Genomic DNA, 21,482 nt, shown 5'->3' with positions numbered 1-21,482 from the left:
ATGATTATATGTACTATGTTATCGATGAGGAGAAAGGAATAGAAGGTATGGAGCATCTTGGTTCTGAACATGATGTGCAGCAGATGTTGATCCACTTTGAGAAGGAAAAGAGTGTGAATATACGAGTTGTCAGGGCAGATGAGCCATGTAATGCAGATGAAAATAGAGATAGTTATTTTGCTCAACATTGCATTAACACTCAACAAAGTTGCACAAAGTTGGTGGATGCAGTGAGTGACAGAAAGGATGAGCTTAAGCAAAGTAGTCTGTAGATGGAAGCTGACTTTAACCATTTTGAAGGTGACACTGATGTGTCTGAATTTCTTTCTGATGATGCGCAGTCAGGTTCAGATGACAACAATGTGCAATTACATCCAGGTTCTCCCTCGGAAGAAGAAGCTGCAGAAGTAGATACATCAGTGGTCCAGAAACTTAAGCCAGTCAGAAACCCTGGTCCAACCATTAGATCCCACCAAGAGGTTGAGAAAGAGGTAAAACCAGACTGGTTTCCTGAAGCAGATGAATTTTTTTCCTGGTGATGTTGGCATTAGTGATGAAGAAGAAGAGCCTGATGGAGCTTTCAAACTAGCAAGTGGCAGGAAGAGAGTGTTGAAGAAGTCAAAGGATAGGGTATGGTTCAATGAGAAGCTTCCAGTTCCACATGAACAGTTTTGTAAGGGATTGTGCTTCACCACTGTTTATGAGTTCAGAGATGCACTTAGGGATTTTCACATCAGGACTCTGAGGAATTTTCAGTATCACAGAAATGCCCCTGATAGGATTATTGTTTGGTGCTCAGAGAGAGCCCATGGATGTGATTTTCATATCAGTGCATCTAAGATAGCTCATGAAAAAACTTTCTGCATCAAGAAGTGTGATATGCTGCATACTTGTGGAGCATGTGCAGAGACCACAAAGGTTACTACAAAGTGGTTGTCCAAATCAGTACAACCAGCATTGAGAGAAGACATTAGATCTCATGTGGATGCATTAATAGAGAAGACTAAGACTAAATTCTCAGTTGATGTTTCAAGAAGTGTTGTCTATAGGGCAAGGAGGAATGCTGTTGGTGTGGTGCACGGTGACCACAAGCAGCAGTATTTGAGGCTAAGGAATTATCTTCAAGCTGTTCTTGATACAAACCCTGGGAGCAGGTGTATTGTCACAACATTTGTTGACCCAGAAAACCCTACACCCACTCCTTGATTCAAGTACATGTTCTACTGTTTGACAGCTTCAAAGGAAAGATTTTTTAATGGTTGTAGACCATTTATAGGTAAATATTTCCTGTCCTGGTTGTGTTCACTACAACAAGATCCCCCATACACCAACGTATCCATACCAACGATTTGATAATATGTGTTGTTTGGGCCAACCACCCACCTCCCACGAATAGCTAACCTCCCGGTATCTATCTCCACGTTATCTGTACCTCCCCGTGCAAATATCACGCAGCCAATCACCCCTGATTCTCTCTCACACGAACAGGTCAGGCGGAGTATGTGACAACAGCGAAGCCGCCGCCACCCCCGAATTCGGATAGCTCCGGCGTTCTTTCGCGCGACCGCTCGCCGGTCGGGCTCTGAATCAGTGCTCTCTTAATGATCCCCCGCCGCGGTGACGTCCTCCACTCACCGCCCCTGCTCTTCTCCGATTCTCCATGACTCGACCGCGGCGACGCCCTTCGCGCCCCAGCTCACCGGCCTGGCTCCAATCAGTGCTCTCCTCGAATCCTCCGCCTCGGCAACGTCGCCACGGGTAGCGTCTTGGGATCCGGACCACGGGGTGACGTGGGCTCCGGATGCGCGGCTGCTTTCTTGGGATGGACCGTGCTTCATCGCCTTGGCTACCTCGACTCCAATGGTTATAGTTCAGTAAGGCACTCCTCGTCTCTTCTCTTAACCTCTCTAGTTCTATGTGTGGTAGGCCATCGTGCCATGGCAAAATATTTGCTGGCCATCAGGGTGACCATCTACGCGACCTTGATTTATTTGGATGTGTGATTGGGTGATTCACCACTAGCCTGTACGTATATGTTAATTCAGAATAATGTTTGCCCCCTTTTTCTCAATATAGTTCTTTCTTGTGATACATTTGGTTTGAGATTTCTTACTACTATGTGCATCGGTAATTAAACAATATCTTTGTGAGGATGACCAGATCTCATTAAGCATTAGTTTTGCTTCCACAAGGTTTGATCTGACGAAACATATGCACATAGTCACATACTGATTCACACGGTGCATGCACTGATATTAAATTGGACAAATCAGCCGATGCTTTGTTTGCTACATAAGTTTTCGGCCTCAAGCTTATTCATAGCTTTTGGAAAACATTCTTCCAGTTCTGCCAAAAAAAAAAAACGATTAGCTGAATCTGCAACTTTTTTAGCGGTACAGTAAGCACTAGCTATGTAGAGTGATTGGTGACATTGATATTACCCAACTACATGCTACTTTGGTTTGATATATGCAGATCTGATTCACACGGTGCTTGCACTGAGATTAAATTGGAATATCAATTGGTGCTTTGTTTCCTCCATATACTTCATTTCTTGGCTCTGAAGCTTATTCCTGCTGGCTTTCATAAAACACTCTTCTAGTTTAAAATAAAAATTGATTGACTGAATCTGCAATTTTTCTGAGCGGCGACTGTTAGCCGTATAGAGTGCTCGGTAACATAAATAGAAATCAACACTAGGGCAACTCTACAGGCTAGTTTGATTTAATTAATTTTAATTATTTTGGTTTTCGTCCTGCAATACATATGAGTGATATAGGTAAATTGCTTGTTGAATAATGCAGTGATGAATACTTGAGTGAAGATATTTAATACCGAAAAACTAAAAGAAAGAGTATGCATTGCTAAGTATAATAGTAAATCTATCCTAATAAAGATGATCAGCAAAGAGTATATGGTGTCATAGTCCAGAACTTGGTACCATTGGACAACAAAATAAAGTGCTAATATATTCATGCATGAATATATTCTTGTATGTATTATATTGAAAATACTTACATCTTCCCTTCCACTACAGAGCAAGCAAATTATTTTGAATGATAAGGAGTTGCAACCATCAAACGTAAGCCCTGCTACTGATAAGGTATGATCACTTATATTCTGTTTGGGACCCAACAAAGTTAAGCTGCAATGTTATTGATCGTACTTTTGAAATATCAATGTTGGTTACCATTCTTGCCAATATGACTATATATCTTTTGTCATTGAACAAAGAAACTTTGCTCCCGAATGAAACTATGCAACAATGGAAGTAAATGCTAGTGCAGATAAGGTTCGTTCACTTTTTTCGAACTCAGAAACAATGTCGAAGACCATGAGGAGATTTCCAAAAGAAGTTTAATGTTGATCCACAATAGAGTGAACTTTGGAAATGCTGAGAGTACCTTTTTTGCGCAACCTACTTCAGTTTATGAAATAAGGCTCATTCTTTTGTGAGTTCATTGTTCTATATCTAGTCATCTTAGCCCCGTGGCTGAGTTCTAATTAATGGCGAAAGGACAATGCAATGGTTCTTGGATATCTCTGTTTGCCTTGCTCCCATGTAATTTAAAATCAACTCTAATGATATCAGTAGATGGGATGGAGTAATGGAGTCCCATATGTAGCTAAAGTTACTCGCATCCAATCCGTAGGCCTCTTTGTGTGCATTTGTTTTTCCCAGTCATGATATCATGGTAGCGCTGAATCCATTTCAATTATAACACCATCAATAAGTTTCTGGGTTCTGTAATTAATTGTTGTTTACACATTAGGACCAGGAAATTGGGCACCAATATAACAAAACCCATGGTTACAGGTTTACTTTACACACATCATGAATTCTCAATCATCATGTGTACATTTATATTCAGCTTTCTTCTTCAACTATTCCTGGTTATTTTGCTTCTTATTATTAGCATGGTGGCCAGAACATTATGATCTCAAAAGGTGCTAGTGCAAGAAATCTGGCTAATGCGTAGCTTAGACCTGCTCAATCTTTTTGTTCTTTATCTCAGTATGTTAGAGCATTAATTATACTTTATACTAATGTTCCAGAAAATATCTCCTGGATAAAGAACAATTCAATGCAACAAATTTGTGCATGCCAACTCTATAGATTTATGACTATCAGGATTTGAATTGCTTGCATTGGAAATTGTTATCATCTACTTCTGTTTGTGAAATAGGTTTGCTGTATAGTATTTTCAAAGAGGCTGGGAGATCCAAGCAAGAATGGTGCTCTTGCAAAACTCCTATATATGGCGACCCTCTTAAATTTACTACATTATTAACATGTTTTTTTAATTTCTGTAATGGTACGTTGCTGATCAGCTTTTGTTGATGTAGATTGATAGGACAAATGGTTGATGCATGGCCAAGATGTTGATTTTGAGGCGCATACTGGTGCTACTACCAGATAGCTCGACATTATGTTTTAGAATGTCATTCAATGGTCAATGTTAGAGCAGATCATATCTATATATTATGTATTCTATATCATGTAGTCCTCGGATGATGTCTTGTAGTGTAACAATTTTTATTTAATATATGAGGTCTTTCTTACTATATTGCTGCTATTGTGCACTATTTACATTGGCCTAATAATCCTTACTTGCTATATATGAAATACGGAATATACAAAATACCATCAATTGGTTGGTTGTACTATGCCACAATGCTTTTAAGCGTTGTAAGGATCTGTTGTGTCCATGTCAACATTCATTCTTACAGGATAACACCAACGCATCTGAAACGTTGTTCCGCTCTTACTATATGTGTTGCTATCTTACAACGCTATTTCACGTTGGTTACCAACGGATGCATATGTGTTGTTGTAGAACCTTCCAACGCCACCTACGGCAACGCATATTAATCCGTTGGTGTAGACCTCAGCAACACTTATATGGATATTCGACAACACATTGGTGCGTTGCTGAAGGGGGGATCCTGTTGTAGTGGTTGTACATATTTGTGTGTCAATTTCCTTTGGTGGCTAATGTGTGACTCCATCCAGGGCTTGACGGATGTTTCATCAAGTTAACCACTGGACAACAAATTCTTGCTGCCATAGGAAGGGATGGCAACAATAACATCTACCCTACAGCTTTTGGTGTGGTTGACAAGGAAGATGGAGACAGTTGGACTTGGTTTTGAACTCAGTTGAGATGCTGCATTGGTAGTGGCAACAAATTTGGAACATACACAATAATATCTGACAGGCAAAAGGTTAGAAACTAAATCATTGAACTTAGTTGATATAGCAATTCACTGAATTATGTGAGTGTGTTCATATGTAGATCTATTTTGTGAATGTACAGGGTTTACTTAAGGCAATAAATGAAGTGTTCCCTGATTCACCTCAAAGATTCTGTCTTAGGCACATATATGCCAACTTCCAATCAGCTGGTTACAGAAGCAAAGAACTAAAGAAGTGTGTTGACAAGGCTAGCTACTCTTATACTAGACATGGGCATGAATTAGGGATGGCAGAGCTGAAAGCATAGTGTGAGGATGCTTGGAAATGGCTTAAAAATATAGAAGTCTCTGCTTGGGCTAGGTATGCTATGGACCATACTTGCAAAATAGATCTAGTTGTGAACAACCTTAGTGAAGTCTTCAACAAGATGATACTTGATGTTAGATCCAAACCAATAAGGACAATGTTTGAAGGGATCAGGACAAAGCAGATGATCAAGAGGTAACAGACTAGGGAGAAGTTATAGACTTGCAGGTGGACAATTACACCAAATTACTCAGAGATTCTTGAGGAGAATAAAAAATATGCCAAGTACTGCCAGGCTGACAGAGCTGGTGAAACAATTTGGCAAGTAACAAGCAAAGAAAATCAATATTGTGTGGACATGGCAACCTGCACATGTGACTGCAAGAGATGGAACATGACAGGTGTACCTTGCAGTCATGGCATATCTGCAATGACAAAGCAGAAGCTGCATCCTGAGGACTATGTGTCTGAATTCTTCAAGAAGCCATTGTACATGGAGACATACAAAGCAATTATTTACCCTGTCCCTGGTCCAGATTGTTGGCCTGATACAAACACTCAAGACATTCATCCTCCTGTGTTTAAAGAAAAGGCAGGCAAAAAGCAGACAACAAGGAGGAAGGGAGAGTTTGAGGTTCCAGCTCCAAGAGACACAAGTAGGATGGGCACTATCACATGTGGAAACTATGGTTTGGAAGGACACATGTATACAACATGCAACTTCTGAAACTGTTGTGCACTTTGTGCTTTTGTTTCAAAGCGTTTTGGACCTTTTGTTCACATAACGGTGGAAATGGGCCTCAGTTTGGACTCACATTGGACCGCAGTCCACAAGCCTGCATAGGTGTCTATAAAAAGACCCTAACCTGTCCTTCCCCGTACCACTAAAACCCTAGCCGCCAGCATCACTACAACCCTAGCCTAGCCACAAAGATGGATTGAAGCTTATGAGAGGTTGTCGACGACCTGGAGAAGAGTTCTAGAGCAGCAAGAAGGGCCACAAGAGTAGAAAGGAGGGGTCGTAGGGCCCAGGCACGTGAGCAATGCCAGAGGCTGGCTGCCATAATCCGCAACTCCCTCGATGTGATGCAGTTCAAGGAGGTGTTCCCAGATGGAACAATCATCACTGATGATTTGATCATTTGGTGGGCTAGAGATAGGGCAACCTTCCATCGCTACCAATTCACAAGTGCTCGGTGGAGCAGAATCCTTGATTCTGTGTCTTGAAACAGGTCGAGGTTCAGTTCTTCAATGTTATCTGAAATTTCTCTGAATGTATGCGCACTTGTATGCGTGGATTTGCTGAGTTTTCTGAATTTGTGCTCTGAATGTATGAATGTATGCGCACTTGTATGTGTGGATTTTCTGAATTTGTGTTCTGAATGTATGTATGCACTGATTTTCTGAATTTTCTGAATTTTCTACTGCCCAACTACCAGCACAAGTTTGCACAACTACCAGCACAAGTTTGCACAAGTTTCAACTAACATCAATTAACCAGCACAAGTTTCACCATACAATAACTACTGCCCAACTACCACCCTGTCAACTACTACTGCACAAGTTTTACTTCTCCACTGCCTCACTCCACCTCTCTTTAACTCCCCCCTCTTTCTTCAGCTACTCTACTCACATCACTCTCACTCACCACAACTTCACCTTGCTCAACACCACTGCACTCACCACTTTCTGCTCCAACCATGGCTGCTTCTTCCTCTTCTTCTGATCCATGGCTCAACCCATTCCCAACTGGCAAGGGATGGGTTGCCATGCTTTATGGTTCAGCGCGCGGTGATGAAGACCTCTTTGTCGACTACATGAAGGTCGCCACGAGGTACACCAGCGTTCAAGGGCTGGTGGATGGAGCAGAGGAAGTGAGGAAGAAGGCGACAAGTGAGGAGAAGCAACGCATGGAACAGCTGTATGGAAACCGAGGTAAGGGGATCATGCCAATAGATATACTGCTATGGGCAATGAAAGAGGCGGGATCCGCCGATGCTGGGCAGAGGCAGCGGTGGGCAGACTACCACTACGTCACTCCTGCACAATCTATGGCTGAAGCAAAAGCAAACAAGCACCAAGACGATGACGACGACCTCCAGATCATCGCACCACCAGCACTGCAGGCTCGCCGCCGCCCTCCTCCCATCATCTTCATCAATGAAGACAAAGATGACGAAGAACAGGAGGTGCAGATGCTGCCAAATCATCCTACCAAAGTGAAGCAGGAGGTATGATGCTCAGGCCGCTTAGGAGGGAAGGGATCCAGGGCAGGTGCCTAACTGAAACTGAATGTGAAACTGTCACATTCAGTTTCGTCAGTCTTATTCAGTGTTGGCTGGTTTCAGTTATCCTCAAACTATTTACTGCTATCTATCTATCTATGTAATGCTATATATGTTGCATCCTCAGACAATTTGTGTTATCTATGCTACCTCCTATGTAATGCAAGTTTCAGTTTCATTTTCATTTTCAGTTTCAGTTTGTTTGGTGTTACCAGATTCAACTGTAAGTATTAGCAACAACTAGCTAGCAGCAACAAATTGTAGGTAGAGATATAACAACATCTGGATAACATGGTTCAGGGGGCATTACAAATAGGATTATCTTAAAGCATTACAGATCAGGGGCATGACAACACCCAACAACACAACCAAAATGATCTGAAACCATAGGCAGTTAATAGGGGAGTAGTTCATATTAATACTAAGATGCATATCTGCATCAGAATCTAGTACTAGGCCAGTTATATATATAGGCCTCATATTCACTTACCAACCATAGGTACCACTTCACTCCTCCATGACAACTTCTTTGATCTTGTCTAGCTTCTCTTTGCACCCATGACCAGCCCTCAAGAGATCAACAATGATATGCTCCAGCTTCTTCTTCTCTTATTTAAGTAGGTCTCTCTCCACTTGTATCTCCTTCATGGCTTTCCTAGTGTTTTGAATGATACCACCTTGACTTTGCAGGATGCACCTCTGTTCTTTCTTGACCTTAAGCTTCTCCATTTGAACCTCAATCTTTGCCTGCTCCTCAAGCTGATGCTTATTCTCTTAAGTTCATTGATTGCCTGGCTTGTAAGATCCATGTCATGGGATATCTGCCCATCCTGGTAATCAAACAGCTTGGATACATCATCCACAACCTGACTGTGCTGATTGCCAAGAGAATCCAGCTCCTTCTTCAGTTTCTCAACCTCTATCTCATGATCCTCTTTGTCTTGGACTCTACCAAGGTTCTCCTCATGATACATATCCCAGAGCTTGGTTAAGCACCTTTGCAAAATTACAGGCCAAGGGGCATCTACCCACTCTAAAACACCACAGTTCACACCATCCTGAAAATTTAGTTAATTTACAGTGAGCTTTATTCTTCATTAACAAACATATTCACAATAACAAATCATAAACAATAGTCATATATATAGCTACACTACACTAGCTAACTCTATAATAGAAATTTGAAATCAGTGCTATGTTTCCATTGCTCTCTGCTGCTCTTTGCTACAAGTACATAATTTAGACAGAGCAATGTTCTTATAGTTAAGCAAAAATGAGAAATGCAACAACATTATTCAGAAAAGAACAAAATGAATCAATCACAACCATGACAACTTGGTTCATTACCTCAGTTGCACATCCTATGAATCTTCTGCCTGTGTCAGTGCCTTCAAATGCCACGAATTTGCCTGCCCTCTGCCTGTGCAGGATGCACCTACGGCCAGATTCAGTGACAAGCCCACAAAAGCTTGGATCTATCATAGTATCCGGAGTTTGCTGCAGCAGGAAACACATATATATCAACTACACCTACCATATATGAACTTAAATGGAGAAATCCCAATCCTTCTTCAAACCCTAACCCTAACCCTAGCAGATGAGAGGAGAGAATGAGCTGACTTACGAAATACTCCATCTGCAGGCCACTGAACTCGCTCATGTACTCGTCATCGTTAGAGGTCTCATTGCTGTTGGGCCACGACGGCATGGTCGCGGCGCGGCGTTGCTAGAGTGCGAGAAGAAGAAAAGAAGCAGTGGAGAGCAGAGAGTAGAGGAACAGAGTGAGTGAGCGAGTGAGCTCGGGGGAGAGTGGGGTGGCGAGGAAGACGAGGGAGCCGGTCGGCCAGGTTAGTCCTGGTCCGACCGGGCCGACTGACACGCTCGGCTAACGGACGGCAGGCGAGCGCCGTTAGCCGTTAGCGCTGCCGCCATCCTGACCGGTGGGCCTGATCTGTCAGAAACTCATTTAAAACGCTTCAATCAGTCATCAACTCGATATGGTAGTATTTTTTCACGAAATCAGCGTTAAACTGGAGTTTTTGGTCACTTTTCAAAATGTGGTAGTTCTGTGGGACGGTTATGTGAAATGTGGTAGTTTTTTGTCAATTACTCTGTGAGAAGAGAAGACATATATACCAAGCTCAAGCTGGGATTTGGATGTTAGCAAGATGACGATATGTAGGGTACCCTGAAATCAACAAGTTGGGATTTGGGATGTTGTCTTGCCCATTGTGCTCTTTGTGAATAAAACGGCTTGACAGCTTTGTACTCGTAGATGGTCTGGGTGAACCTGCCACGGAAGGCCCGTACTTGCCCAACCAGAGGGAAATTCGCATATACCGCAAAGATCTCGAAGACGGGACCGCCGCAGTAATCCTTGAGGGACCAGCTACGTGGTGGCCGCCGCTGCCGCTGCCACTGGTTGTTAGCTGCGACAGGCGACCCCGCTCCACCCCGGCTGGGAGGTACTGAGCCAGACTAGTGCAGCCGGTGATCTGGATCACGGAGCCGGAACCACCTGGGGAAGGGGTGACGTCAAGCAGCCCCAGTAATCCCGGGAGGTCGATCAGCCTCTGCAAAGACCTTGAAACTAATGAATGTATCATCTAGATGTAGCGAAAAATTGTTCGTACAAAAAGATTAGAAATAAAAACCATCTACGTATCTGGATTTGCCTACCTGAGGTTCTCCCAAAGAATATGTAGTACAAGATGTACTTTGGGGCGGCGGTCCCCGGGCGATTCCAGGTAGCACCTCTCCCATGTTTGCGGCGGCGGCGGGATGGGGATTCATGGTGGATGCCTACCCTAGACACTAGAAGCCCCAAGCCCGGACTACTGGTTTGGTGGAGTCCTGTTGGCCTGGTCCCTTTATTTGGGAATTGGAGACGGTTCAATCGGCTGTGTCCGGCTTGGTTTCCGTCTTTGCAGCATCTTAGAGTGGGTTTGCCATTTTTTTCCCGGAAATGTTAACGCCCACACGTGTGGGCGTTCACCATCTCGACCACACGCAAGCATCACCGTTGGGTACTTTGTGCACGAATCTTGGCACAATCCGGTCGTTTTTCTGCGCCACGTAGGATGAGGCGAGTGTGCGGTATGCGAGACAGTTCGCTCGCACGTTGGTTGCCCTCCCGCGGTCAGCGGTTGCCACTCGGGGGCGTGCGGTGGAATTGCTATGCGCCCGCACACCACGCACCGACCGCGGTTGACGTCAAACACGTCGCACACCTCTGCCCCCTTTCCCTCACGGTTCCATTTTACTCACCCCCGCACCGCAGTTACTGGCACAACCCACTCACATTTCAAACCATTGGAGGAGAAGGCGAGGGGAGAAGGCGACGGCGGAGGCGGAAGAATCGACGGTGTTCGCGGCCGTCGGTGGTGCTCGCCGGAACAGAGTGGCTTCGCCGGAGCGCCTGCGCATTGAAGGTAATGCTCGCTACAACTCTTGCAATCCCTTCTTGCATTTTCCCCCCTTCCCTTCCTATTCGATTCCTCGCTCGAGATTCATAGAGATTCAGGCGATTTGGCGATGCGTCGGCGTTCCCGCCGGCGGCGGAGTCGTCTGCTAGCCGTTTTTGGTGGCACTGGGCAGTTTCGTCGCCGTGGCGGCGGCCGCCTCGTCGGTGTGGTTATGCCTGTCCGGAGGCACGCACTAGTCTTGCCTTTGGATTGGGCAGGTGTCTCCCGGTTTGTTTGATGCACATTGGTTCAAATTGGTGTTTTGCAATCAGTTCGGGGGAGAACTTTGAGGTTGAATTTGAAGTCACTGTAGTTGCCATTGAACCCTAGATCTAGTTAGTTGGTTTTTGAAACTGTAGTATGAGGCAAACTTGATAGTTTGATTAACTATCATGATTGTATGGCAACTAACTTCCTGAACAAGTGTGATAGTTGCCACAAATGTGTTTTCCCAGGCGGCAACTAACTTACTGAAATGACTGTGATACTTGCCACAAATAAGCTTTCCCATGCGGCAACTAATTTATTGAATGACTGTGATAGTTGCCACACACACCCTCTTCCATGTGGCAACTAATTTGCCGACTTACTGTGATAGTAGCCACAAACATGCTTTTTCATTGTGGCAACTATTTTTTCTGAATGATTTGTGAAAGTTACCACACGGTGTGAATGGTGAAGTGTAGTAAATCGGTAGTCAATGTAGTTCCAGCAGCCAACCGCACTGGACGGCAACTAATGTGCACATCAAGTGTGCCTGTTGCCACTTGGATAGTATATTCATGTGGCAAAATAGAATGTGAACACACTGTCTGTTGCCATACTGTAGATAGGACAATGTGGCAAATTGGCTGCATAATATGGCAACCAAATTTGCATATCAGTTGTGTCAGATGCCATACATATGCTTTCCATGTGGCAAATTTTTGGCTGACCACATCATGCCTGTTGCCATGTTACACTCAGTACAATGTGGCAAATTCATTGTACTGCAGATGCAATTTTTTTGTTTCGCCACAATGACTTTGTGATATCTGAACACACTGTGGCAATTTTCAGGTTCTTGATTAGATGTGGTTTCATCGCTTTTTTGTAGTATGTTTTGCATTTCAACACGGCAATTTCACCCTAGCACATTTCTGCCGCTGAACAGGTGGCATTTGATTGTTGTATTTTGAGTACAGGGTGTGAGCTGCCACATCTTAGTTTTTGTGATGTGAAGGATTTTGTGACTTTCTATCATACTATCTAGGGATAACATGGCAACTTCAACATTTTTGTTTTCAAGTGCATTTACGATCTGTGCACTTTTTTTCTTGATAATGCAACCAATGTGCTTACTTGCCACGTTTATGTTTCCGACAATCATAGGAGGGGTGCGTGTGTGTTCATGTTATATTTTTTGCATTCACTAGTTGACATTTTCTGTTAGGTGGCAATTGCTTACCTCTTGCATTTACATTTCCATCATGATAAGTTGGTCTGTTCCTATCTCAGCAGAATGGCTCGTGGTGATCATCAAAATGATGATGATGATTTCATGGATCCACCACAGTGTAATCGGGCAACTGGACGGAGAAAAGAGGGTGATGAGGTAACTGTCAACACATCCCCCTCCTCCTGCTTTATGTTACTGGTTGGCATCTCGAGCTTGCAGTTGTCTGTCATGAACTAAAATTTCACGACATTGCAAAACATGGCAACAATTGATCACTTTTTGTCTATTTTTTGCAGAAGAAGAAACGTATTCGCAACAGAGCCTCCCAAGAATGACTGACTGCGTTGACTGACAAATTCACCAATGATCAGAAGGGAGCTGCTGCTGAGATGGGTATGCAGGCTCTGATGGATGTCCGGTGCATGAACCTTGTCAACCCTTTATGCGACTGGCTTGGTGAGATCCACGACCCCGCCTTCAGGGAATTCATGATTCCGGGACGTGGAAGACTACCGTTGAACGAGGAATCCGTGTTCTGCACTTTGGGTGTGCCCCGTGGACATATCAAAGTCCCGTACGAGGTCAATAATGAGATCAAGGAAGCGCTGTTCCCCCATTTGTTTCCTGGGTTGGAATCCATGCCGAACACATCTGCACTGGCAGATTCGCCGCAGGCCATGCCGAGGCATGGAGATGTTTTCAAGATGAAGCTACTCATGTACCTCATCTCAGCTGTTTTTTCGTCGACCACTTCTCTTCGCCCAAGCAACAAATGCTTCCCCATCCTGGTGAATGATCCATCTTTACTACTTTATATTCCTTCAATCTTTTGGCTCCGATGTCATGTGTAAAGCTAGTCACTGCCAATGTTTTCGATGTTTTTTTCCATTTGATTTCTGATGCGGCAACCTTTTGTCCTGAAATTTTGTGCGGTGCAGGCGGATCTGAAAAATGTGAAGAACATGAATTGGTGTAAGTTTATTGCCGACTTCCTGCATGATGCATTCTCAAGCAAGATGTACCAAAAGGGTTGTTGACTGCATTTAATGGTATTTCTTTTACCAGTTCTTTCTGTGAACACTCTTTTTTAACACACTTTTATTCATGCATGGCAACCTGATCATAACAAGATGGCAACTGCCATAATGATAATATGGCAACTGCCATAATGACAATATGGCAACTGCCATCATATTAGTATGGCAACTGTTATCACACTATGATGGCAACTGCCATCACACTATGATGGCAACTAGCACATACAGAAGGCAACTTCTTCTTTTTTTTCTACTCTTTTCATGCACATCAACTTGATTATCATGGGAACATAGATTATCCTGTTTTTTTACTACAAAGTACCCATGATGGCAACTGATATTTCTTTATTTGTAAAGTTGTTTTAAATCAGCTCATGTACGTCGACTGTCTTGATCTGTCCACCATGGATTTCACTGGGACAGGAGGCCCGCCGCCTACGCACAAGTTTGCTATTTCTGCATGGACTATCAACGCTGTCAAGGCTGTGCTTGCCGCAGACAGGGTAACTGATACCAAATATGGAAAACTGCAGGTTAGTTCTGGTTTCTCTCTTCACATGGTATGCTTTACAAATTTGACATGAGGCAACCACCCGTGGTTCATAAGGGATGACTACCTTTTGTTATCCATGGTTGTCTGTGTATTGTATCCATGTTTCACTCCACATGTGAACTCTTTCATTCGTGCTGAAACTTACCTTCTCTCTCTTACATCCTTGCTATTTTTTTGTTTTTTCTAGCTGATGGCCAAGCATGCTATAGACTACAGCGTGTTTGGGGGGCCTCAAAACTTTGGAAAGTGGATGGACGTGCACTCAGCTCTGTCTTGTCCTACTGAGGTAATCAAAATATCTACATCTATGGTTTGCCGTGGATTATTTTTGATGTCGCGCAAGTGACTGCAATATGGGTGGTTATTGATGCTTCTTGTTTCATGCACAGGCGAGGGCACCTGTTGAGCATCTAATTGGGCAGTTTGCATCTGGAATGACCGGCTTGCTCGGGAAGTTGGTTGAGGGGTGGACGTCCCTCAGTGGCTCTGACAGCAACGCGGTTGCGAGGCAGTTCACTTCATTTGTCCCAGAACGTACACATCGGCCAACGGTTGCCGTGGCCGGTATGTCTACAAAAGTTCCCAAGAGCCTGGTGGCACACAAGATGAACTAGATGGAGACGCTGGCCTCAGCAAGGATGATGACAATCACATGGAGAATGTGTAACAGGACATCGATGATGATGAACATGCTGAAGTTCGCACAGGTGGTAACAAGGGCAAGGATGCAACAGATGTCCCCCCCACCAGAGAAAGTCAAAGAACATACAGCTGCGAGAGGCGAGGGGGTGTTGCCATCAAGGAGGGGGAGGGATCCAGAGGATGTTGGGAAGGGTTCTCCTGGCAAGAGGTCTAGGACCGATCCCGTAGTTGCCAGGAGGAGGTTCGACTTTAATTTTAGTTTTTTGCTTTGTCTATTTTCTTGGAACAGACTCATCCCTTTTTTGCACTTGTTTTTGTCAAGTGCGGCAACGAGTTTGCTATTTGACAATTGCCACCTTTTTTTCCTCCATCTCATACGTGCAGCGAGCCGATAGCTGGTGGACGAGCAGTTATGAAGAAACAGGTGCCAATGCCAACCCGTGTTTGTGCTCAGTTGAACAAAGGTGCCCCCATTGCCGGTGACACCCCTTCCACCAGGTCATCTCCTCGTACGACGATGACCAACACCCGGGATCCAGTCGTGTTGCTAGACCTGAGGAAGCCAGGCAAGAAGTAGGTTTTTCCATGTGCTTTCATTGACATAGTGCTATTTCTTCTTGATTTTCCAATGCATCTGTTCAGCTTGTCACATGGTCTTCTATCATCGTCCCCCACGTGGCAACTGCTGTTTTCCAAATGATTTCTTCCTTCCTTTTTAAGTGTATGGCAACTCCTATTTGGTTTTTACATGGCAACTGGCATCTAGGCCAAATGGCAACTCTTACTGTACCTAATGGCAACTGCCATATTTATCGTTGGCTTGTGTGCTCATCCCACACCTAGGTTTGAAATTGCATTCATGGTAGATCATACATTTTTATCATTGCTTTCTTTTTTTGCAGGGTGAAGAAGACTACTACGCGCGGGGCCAAGCATATCATTAAGGACCCACTCGAACACCTGCATTCAAAGTTGTCAACAGGGGGAAACTCAGATGTTCATGAGGTGCCAGGCGACAATACTGCTGCAGCACCGTCAACTTGTCCCACTAACTATGATGCAAGTGGCCGACCATCTCCACCGGCTACAGATGTGCAGGCTAGAACAACAGGCATCCGTACATCAGGGAGTGACGAGTCGGTATCTGCCAGGACAGCTGAAATATTGCCAACTCTTCTGGCAATGAAGGATGCTGCTGTGAGCCATGCCACCCCATCAGCAAGCGTTGAAGTGGACGCTCCCGAGACCAACCTAAGCAAGGAAGATTCCCGCTCATCTGACACTGATTCCAAGTGTGTGCGTGGTGGCACTCCTGTGTCCACGATAGAAGCGGCTGAGGCGGCAGTTCACAATGATATGCCATCTACAGGTGAGAGTCTTGGCACAAAAGCTCTAGCTCCTGTCGATGCAGATGCTGCTAAGGCGACCGTTTCGCGTGCTGGTCTTCCACCGAGGCGTCGTAGCCCCCGCAAGCAATCAACATACATATCCAACGCACAGCCTGTTGCTAGGAGCAGCAGAGACGAGTCTGGTTATGTCCCTGCGTCCATACTGTTTCCCCCACCTGCCACAAGCAATGCGATGGAGAAACCGGAAGACCGAAGCACAACTGATGCAGGTGTCGAGCCGGGCACGAGTGACGCAGGTGAACGTCAGGAGCAGAGTGCGCCTTTACCCGCAGTGGAAATCCCCAGCTTAAATCTGCGCACTTCCAAGCTCCTAGTCAATGTGGGTGTCCCATACAACCCAAACAAGAAGATTGTCAAGAAAGCTGCGGCTGATACCGCTGACAATATGCCCCGCCCTACAAATAAGCCCGATCATTCTGTAGCGGCCGATTCGGATATGTTTGTTGATCTTTCACCCTTGGATTCTGCCCTGCAAGTTGTTCGTGGTCCGGCCAGTAGGCATGAGAGGCACCCAATGGCCTTCACCCCACCGAGCTTCAGTCTTGGCATCAGTCAAGATGAACCAGTGGTGCCAGATCCTATGCCAGTTGCATTTGCTTTCTCAGGAGGCATGCCCGCAATGATGGCGCAGCCAATGGTCGAGGGCAGGAAGGCTGTCAAGTTCGCAGAGCCGATAGTTCAAGGTACATTTATCATGTGCTTATATCATTTTCTTGTATACATCTCTGTAGTTTGACATTTGTCGCAATCGTATTTTTTTTGGGGGTCCTCACTTATGATGGGCAACTGATATGTGATGACATGGCAACTGGATTTGATGCACCATGTCACCTACATTATTTTTGCTGCCATGCTGCATTTCACATTTTGAGCAACCACATGGCAACTGAAGTTGATTCAACATCGCAACTGTAGTTGCTGTAACATGGCAAATATAGTGCATTACACATGGCAACTGGAGTTGCTGCACTATGTCACCTGTACTTTTTTGTTTCCATGCTGCATTTTTTCCACTCGGCAAGCACATGGCAAGTGTAGTTAGCACAACATGGCAACTGTAGTTGCTGTGACATGGCAACTACAGTCCAACCAGATGGCAACTACAGTGCAACTACATGGCAACTGCAGTTGCCACAACATGGCCACTGTAGTTGCACCACACATGGAAACTCCCCACTTTTTTGTACATACATCTCACATCATGCACCCTATCTTCTCACAATGCATCTGTTTCTGATTTCTAGGTATCATAATCCACTTTTTTGATCCTTGCAGCCACCCCTGAGGAGATTTCACCGTCACTTGATGAAGCTTACCGCAGGATCGAGGAGGCAGCATTGCAGATGAGGTCCTCACGAGGGCAAGGGCAATCAAGTTCCAACGTGCCTGCAGATACGGTATCTGAGGATACCATCAGGAGTGCCACCCCTGGTTTAGTGAGGCAGCAGAGGGTAGTTCACCCACCTCCCGCGAAAGACTACGAGCCCGAATTCAGGGCCACTAAGGAACAGACCCAGCTGTACGATATTGTTAAGCGTTTTGGAAATGCGAGGTCCAGCAGCAAGCACATGAAGGAGCTGAAAGCGTAAATGACCATACCCTCATAATCTCTCATTTTGCTTTGTTCCTTTTTTACCATTCATCTTCTTTTGTACTTTCTATACATGATCTGCTTATGTTTTAGTTCTTCCATTTTTTTACTTGGTAGGCATGATTCTTTCATGTTATATTGTTTTACGTGGACAGAACCAAGGTCATTCAATGCGAAGCAACGTACGTCGACCTGGGTGATCTTGCCGAGTCCGTGAGGCCAAACGGTGAAATGTCGACGAATGTAGTTGCGTGCGGGATTGACTACATCAACAATCATATGGATGTGTGTGCCGACAAAACAATCATGCATTACAGTGTGACCTGCAAAATATGGGATGGTGACTTCCACCACAAAATCCTGAGGAAGAATTTTGCACAACACGGTGAATTCAAGCTCACAATGAAGAAATATGTGAGTATTCCTTCCCTGTTTGCACTTTTTTCACATAGTATGCTTTTTTGCCATCTTCTGCACTCTGTTTACGTGGCAGATGTTTCATGTGGCAATAGCTGCCGTGCAACCTGACTTTTTGATTTTTTTCATCTCGTGCAAACTATGTGGCAACTTCATAGAAAAATACACGGCAAATTTTGTTCATACATGGATGGCAACTTTCTTTCAACTACCCCACCCATAACCAAACATTCTACGTGATTCTACCTTTTTTTCCTCTGCGGTTCTTCATGTGAACTCTGCTTCTCATTTCCCTCACTTTTAAATGCAGGTCATGTTCCCCATGTTCCTGGAGCTTGCACCACATGACCAACACGACAAGTGTGGTCACCACTATGCGATCTGTCTTGACCTGAAGAACCAACGTTTTGAGGTGCTTGATTCAATTCGTTCGGAAGCTGATGCAGACCTTACTATGCATGCTGAGTTCTTCATCAACAACCTCAAAGAGACATGGAACCGTCACTATGAACACTCAAAGGTCCAGATCAGACATTTCCCGGTTGAGTATGTGGCGACTACAAAGCAAGGGAACACGTAATTTCCTACTCCCCTCCTTCATGTGCCATTTTACATCAATCCAACCCCTCTTTTGTTGTTACATCTGAATTGAAGTCTATCACTGCTATATATGCCCTTTTTTGTGAGTTCACATGACTCTTTTTGTGTGCAGGACGGACTGTGGCATTCACACGTTGGAATACTTTGCAAAGTGGGAAGGTAGACTTGTCCCCGCTGTCACAACGGCAACGGTCGTTGAGCTCCGGAAAATCTACACATGGAACTGGTTGACGAATGAAGATTTCAACAAGCGGTCCGGAGCACACGAGTTTGTGGAGGAAGCTGTCAAGAAAGTCATCAAGAGGTACAAGTGATCACGCGGTGATACACACCGGACGCATACCTTACATTCTGTTGCTGAGGAATGTAAGGTACTATCTCTTTTGTTCTCATCAAAAACTATGTTCTTGTGCTATTTTATGACTGCAACCCCACGTAGCCTACTATGTAGTGGTGGTGTGTGAGTGACATTTGAATAGTTTCTGTAATATATGTGTGGATGTGAACCTACTTAGGCGTGGGAGCAGATATGTTTTTATGTTTATCATTATTACTATGGTTTCATCGTTTGTAGCACCCGTTTTGCTGTTTCGAATGCGTCATGATGTTTTAAAACATGGCAAATGTAGTTCATCAGACATGGTTAGTGAAAGTCATCGTCTTTGTTCATTTGGACGTTTTGCTTCTTCTTTTTCATCACTAACTTCACCGGCTAGCTTGGTAGGTTTATCATGTAGCCACAACCTTTGCTGCGGTTTATGCACGTTACGCTTTTTCCAACTTGTTTCCCATACATTGCACACAACACAATATGTATCACTAAACCGCATCGAATTGTTATGGAAAGATATGCGATGCAGAGTCATTACAAATACCATGGCATATTTTCAGTACAACTAACATGGCAGATCCAGTACAAACAACACGGCAGATCAAGCATAATTAACATGGCAGATCCAGCATAACTAACATGGGCAGATCCAGTACAACTAACATGGCAGATCCAGTGCAACTAGAATGGCATATTTTTAGTATATAAAATAGTATGGCATATTTTTAGTATAAAATAGCATGACATATTTTTAGTATAAAATAGCATGGCATATTTTTAGTATAAAATAGCATGGCAGATTAACTACACATAGCATGGCAGATTAAGTACCCATAACATGGCAGATTAAGTACCCATAACATGGCAACTACATTTATCCATTCAATGCATTTTCCTTCAACTTCTGAATCCCCTCAAGAGTCATTATCCCAAATTAAAAAAAATTCACAACATCTAGGGTACAAAACAAAATGTCCACAAGGACCATGTCACAGTGCCCCAACTTTTGCTTATGGATTACCCGTCCCTTTCTTCGTTTTCTGGTGTTTTGCTTGAATCTCCAATCCCGATTTGTACCTTATCTCTCTTGGACGACCCTTTGTGATGGAACGGGGTGGGTTCCTGACCTGGGTTTGTGTGCTTGCTGTTCCAGATCCTATCTCAGAGTTTTCAGATGATGGCCCCGTGGATGAAGGCACACTTGATGTGCGGGGGAACCGGCGTAAGGCTTCCTCAGCTTTCCTCTTCTTGATCTCATCAAGCTCTCTTTTCAGGGCCTTCCTGTGTTTTTCTGCGACTCTCGCTGTCTCATCACTCTTGCATGCTTCATCAATTAGCTCACACTACGGGAAACAGCTAATTTGCCGTCAGGAGGCGTCTTTGCCGTCTGCTTTTCGTCGGGCAGACGGCAAAGAAAGGGTTTGCCGTCAACAGATGACGGCAAAGAAAAACTAACGGCAAAATATACTTTGCCGTCTGCGAAAACAAACACTGACGGCAAAGAGCTCACTTTGCCATCTACAAAAACAAATACAAACGGCAATGATCGTTGCCGTCTGCATTTTGTATTACAGACGGCATAGTGCATACTTTGCCGTCTATATTAGAAAACGTAGACGACAATCTTTGCCGTCTGTAGTAGTAGAGGCAGACGGCAAAGCAAAGAAACACATCTCGCGGATCGATCTCGTGGATCGATGAGGTGGCACGATCCGCTCCACACGCTCCCGGATCACTCTCGCATGCCCCCACGTCCTCTCTCTCCACCCACCGATGCAAGGGGCCCCACCCACCACGCACGTCCCACCCACCATCGAGATGCCCCGCGCCCCCGCCCGTGCTTCCCCTGCCAACGCACCACCACTCCGCAAGCCACCGTTGCCTCGCCGGACACCATCGCTGCTGGCCTCCTCCCGTCTGCACGCGACTATGCACGCCGACGGCCTCTGTGCGCCTCCTCCGCCCTCCGCCCGGCTGCCAGCCTCCTCCGCCCTCCGCCCAGCCACCCGCCTCCGTGCACCTCCGACAGCCTCCGCCCGGCGGCCCGCCTCCACGCGCCTCCGACGGCCTCCGCCCGGCCAGCCGCCTCCGCTGGCCTCCTCCCTTGCCGGACTCCGCCCCTCGCCGGACTCCGCCCCTCGCTAGACTTTGCCTCTCCGCCCCTCGCCGGACTCCACCGCGGCCGCTCCATTCCGTTCCCTGCTGTGGCCTC

General features: G+C 45.1%; 1 long non-coding RNA gene across 1 annotated transcript; it reads left to right on the top strand.

The window, feature by feature from the left end:
• Positions 1 to 1,587: 1,587 nt before the first annotated feature.
• LOC119282029 lies at positions 1,588 to 4,520 on the top strand. The gene is made up of 3 exons (XR_005138611.1): positions 1,588 to 1,874; positions 3,038 to 3,103; positions 4,348 to 4,520. It is a non-coding gene; the product is annotated as an uncharacterized LOC119282029 (long non-coding RNA).
• Positions 4,521 to 21,482: the final 16,962 nt, after the last annotated feature.

This window comes from Triticum dicoccoides, chromosome 3B (genome assembly GCF_002162155.2).
Source record: "Triticum dicoccoides isolate Atlit2015 ecotype Zavitan chromosome 3B, WEW_v2.0, whole genome shotgun sequence".
NCBI lineage: Eukaryota > Viridiplantae > Streptophyta > Magnoliopsida > Poales > Poaceae > Triticum > Triticum dicoccoides.
Note: the sequence above shows the minus strand (reverse complement) of the source record. Positions and strands in the feature narration are given on the sequence as shown.